Here is a 5000-nt window from a genome sequence, read left to right on the forward strand (position 1 = left end):
TGTATGAAAGATATGTCTTCACAAGATTCTACTTTGTTTTTAACTTCTCATTCGTAGCTCTTCCTGTTTCTTGGAGATCATCCTTCAATATGTCTCTCCACCTCCAACTTAGCTGTGACTTATACAGGTTTCCCTGTCTCTTAGAGCTAATCCCTCTTCTGACTCTCTGTCTCCATTCTAATACTAACTTACGCAATTCCCCCTGTCCATAAGAGCTATTCTTTCTTCTGTCTCTGTACCCTCATCCTGTTCATAACGTAAACTGGTCTCCTCGTCTCTCAGAATTAATTCCCTTCGTGTGTCTCCACCTCCATCCCGAATATGATAAAGGTGTCATGAAATCTGTCTCCCGCAGATAGATTCCACAGCGTCTCTCCATCTCCATGTTAGTCCTATCTTATACAGGTCCACTAGTCTTTCATTCTAACCCCTTATATCATGTCTCAGAACCTTACCTTTGATCCTAAGCTATAATAACACCAAATTCACTCATGGAATGTCTTCATAGAACTTTCATTACCTCTGTATATGGACACTCAATGTACATCTTTTAGATTTGGATTACTATATACAGGCAAGTGTATACGATCCCATGCAAACACAAATTTGGCATAGTCTTGCAAACGATGTCCACGTATTTTCAGTTTTCCTGATGTCTAAGTGGTTTCAATATCCTTGTTCATGGGTTTCTCCTTGGTTTCTGTCTTTCTCATCTGGTGTAACTGATGCAGTTTTTTGTTTCACCCTCATTCTTATTACTAATTGAAATCCCTCTTTCTCCACTGTGCAGTGAGAAAGCATGTGAATTACTCTCATGGTGGTTAGATCAGCGAGCAGAGTTCTTCGACATGCAGCACAATTGTTGTGGTAATAATACCTTCGCCGGGCTTAATTCTCTTGAAGAGATGCAGAGACCTTGATGATGAGAGAAAGCAGCATCAGAAACACTCTGCATTATCATAGGGAAAGAGCTTACTACATGTTAATATATACAGAGGGCTTTATTTTCCTCTGCCTTTCATGCCACTGTAATTGATTCTACCCATCGTCTGTTCCGACCCAACCAATCACCACATTCCACCAACTCTTTCCTCAAAAAAACTCTCACCCTTGACCCTCTCTCACTCCATCCTGTCAGCTAACACATGTTCTTCCCCCTCTTCCTTCTACCTCTATCTTGTTATTGCACATTCTCTTGCAGTCTCTCCCTCCCATATCTTCTCTGGTCGTCATCCGGTTCTTGCATTCTCTCCCTCTGCGGCTCGTCTTCTGCGACCCTTCTAGGTTCTCACCTCCGGATTCCTCAGTTCTTAATTGTTTCATTCCTCCTTCCTGGAGCTGTCACAGAGGATCTATTTCTCTTTTTAATCTAGCGTCTCTCTCTCTCTCTCTCTCTCTCTCTCTCTCTCTCTCTCTCTCTCTCTCTCTCTCTCTCTCTCTCTCTCTCTCTCTCTCTCTCTCTCTCTCTCTCTTTTTCTTCTTCTTCTTTTCCCTTTTTCTATCTCATGTGTGACTTTGGTAGAGAAAACTAACTTTTGTCATTCTTTTTGCTCACATTTTTTCCTTCTTTGCCATCTTGGCTAGACACAGTTCCCTTAAGTATTTTGTGTTGTTTTCCGCTGAAAAATCTAACCATCTGCGTATTATTTTTTTGTTATAATACTTTCCCCCGGAATATGACGATCTGTTTACGTGGTTCCTTGTATCTATGACTGTTATCTGGAAGAACGTTTCAGCTCAATCTCTTCGACGCTAAATACTACGCTATACAAGTCAGAGAGTCAAACTTACAGGGTATTCACCTTCTTCAGTGATTCAGTGCTATGATGAAGCCAGAATATAGAGATGTGTTAGTAGCCAGTAGCCATAGGTCTGACTTCCTCTTTCTCGTATAATATCTTCTTACAAGAGGTTTAGAATCTTTTCCTTAGAGGTATAGTTTAGCTTTTTTCTCAACTTTTATACTTTCGGAGTTTTTGATTTACTCGTACATAACATTAACTCAGATCTAAAACGTATTCACTCGTCCAATCTTTTCTTTTCTTTGTATCTGTCATGTTAATCATTGTAACCACAGGACCCATTTTAAGGTATTTCTACTCCACCTGCGATGCGCTACCTTCAGTAAAAGGGAAATGATAGACTCCTCTGAAACAAGGTCTTTCACAAGTCTGTGGTTCTTTCTGTCTATTGACTATGATGATACAGCCGTGCTAAAAGAGACTTCTCTCTCGCAGTGAAACCATTTACGGGCTGAGTCTGGTAACACCTTTTACCTAAATATGTCGTGACATATCACTCAGTCAGAGCATACTGATACAGTGCAACTTATGGTTCGTTGAAGAATTACATTCATCACTTTCAACACTTGAGTTACGTCGAGTATTTCGTAATCTACATCGACATCTTACGGTTGAACAAGACATTATACCGTAATTATAGAATCTAAAAACACACATGGACTACATATACACCTTAGCAATAAAGTCATCCTTCTGTCTATCTATAGAATTAGAGCCTGCAGGATTAGTCTCTGACGTAGAAACATTTGCTTGCATCCTTCACACATCTTCTCTAGTTGACGTCGCGTCACCTGATCGTCCACTACGAAGATATAAAGATACTCTTCGAAAACAGATACTTTGCCTTCACTGCTTCTAATGATTTCGGAAAATATCTATTGCCAACACATATCTCTCATACCGTCAAGATTCCTGCCGCAGGTAAGGCATTTCCGTTCACTATTTTGACTTAGTGTGCGACTGTTGTAAGATGGCTGATTCTCGCAGTAACTTAGAATATACGCATTCGAAGAGGCAGTGGCGACCTAGTGACACCTTCTGATTGGGTCATAGCCCACTTGGCGGTGATAGTAGGGACAACGACAGCAAGAACTAGTGATGTGCTCTTCTCAACTAGTTTCGACAAAGACTCCTTCAGATAATTTCGTTGAAACTTACTGAGAGGAATACATTCCCATCTCTTGTTCTCACTTTGACTTGTTACCTTCCGCCTATCTGCCACTATGAATGACATCCAGTTGGCAGTAGCTACAACGACCATACCATGGACCATCATCATTATATACAATAAATTTCGTCACGAATCTTTTGGAGGGTCAGTATAACACATAGGATGCACGACAACTGCATCAAAAGACCAGATATCGTAATGGTAAGACAGAATCTTTTCATAAATAAACCACTGAAACCTTGTATCAAACTTAAGTGTCTTGGAAACAGTTTCATCGCTCTAGTCTCTTGAATGATATCTAAATGTAAAACTTCCTGGTCTAGTTAGCACTGTAAGTTTCTCAATCTTAAGTTGTCCCAGTTCTTTCAACAACCAAGCTCCTTGCCCAGATTCAGGCATCGTACTTTTCAAGATATAAATTTCGAATGGTGTGTATGCAGTCCTTGTCCTATAGCATAGCTCAACACGCTAGTTTAAAGATTATTTTCTTGGGCAAATTATAGCCACATAGTTGAATTCACGAATAGATAAATTCATAGAGATGAACAATATAGCGATAGATAACAGAATATAGCTGCTTTGATGTGATATCTCACTTAAGGAATAGAATAAGCAGTCTGACTATGGTAATAGTACACATCTTTCAAGGTAATCTGGTGAGAGACGTATTTCAATATGATAAACTTTCCTACGACGAAGACTGTGTTTGAGTAGGGAAAAACAAGAGACCTCCTAAACATGGCAAAAGAGGATCAGAAGACTTTTGAAAGGCCTAAAAAAGTCTTTGATGTCTTTTAAGTCTTCCAACCATTCTTTTATTTTCTAGAGATGTATGCTTTCTTTGATGAGAAGCTGGAATCTTGCTTTTCAAGTCTTGACCAATTGTCCTCATATCACCCTCTTCTTTACTTAGAGACACAAGAATTGTTTCTCTTTCTATATATACTGTTTAACTCATTCGCATCTACTGGAAATGAATCTTTGTAAGCCAAACGTACTTTAAAAGATGAAGATGAGGACATAGCCTAAAAAAGATAATCTTCATCTACAATAACGTAACTCCGTGAAGAAGTGACCTGATATAGTTAATTCGTGATTCATTATCTTCAAATTGTAGAGGAAAAACTTAAGAAATGAAGTAAGTCTTTCGTTTAAAGACATCTGGAAAATTCATAATCACAAGTATTTGATGTCGAATTATTAATCTGTGGTCGTGATGATCTGGTTCATCTGTGTGATCTAAGTAAATGGCTTGTCTGAAGGAGTGAACTCTTACCTGAAAGTTTGCCGCTGATGCCAAGGTCATGTAGGAAGACAAGGTTAAGGTGAGTTTCATAAATCACACTGGGATAAAGACAAACCCCATAGTTGGTCTGGTTCAAGAGTGAAAAAAAGTGAAGTAAATGCAAAGTAATGAATATAGGAAACAGCGAAAAGAAAGAACTTGATACGAACGTTATCTAAAACAATGTATACGATAGGAAGCTATGCGTTAGAAGGCCATGGAATTCAACACTGTACCTAATTCATCAGCAGATCCTCACCTTAGGAGAACTGCAATGGAGTCAGGTATTAGAAAAGCATTCAAGCCTATGATTATAAGATATAGCATTGCATAGTAAAATAGCAATGAAATAAGTTTCTTAAGATTGATTACAGCAATTAAAGAAGCACAAAAAAATGATGAAGAAGGTCTAGAGGAAGATAAGAAAATGGTACACAGAATTAAGATAGATGAGTTACGATAAGAGATTCATGGCCATAAATTTCATCGGTGTTTGATTTTAAAACGAGTTTGATTATGTCGAAAGTGAGCAGTTCTTCGAAATATGCAGGGTTAGAACGACTAGACATCATAGTATGGTGTTAAGCAAGAAAATTTTCTGAAAAACATACAGAAATAACGTTTAGCGTAAGAGTATGTGATGAATGGAATATACTGAATTATGGTTAACGAGAACAACAAAGAGAAATTGAAGAACTTATATGATAACATGGGATAGTTTAAGAGATGGGCACCCTTAATG

This window comes from Panulirus ornatus, chromosome 72, assembly GCF_036320965.1.
Source record: "Panulirus ornatus isolate Po-2019 chromosome 72, ASM3632096v1, whole genome shotgun sequence".
Lineage (NCBI taxonomy): Eukaryota > Metazoa > Arthropoda > Malacostraca > Decapoda > Palinuridae > Panulirus > Panulirus ornatus.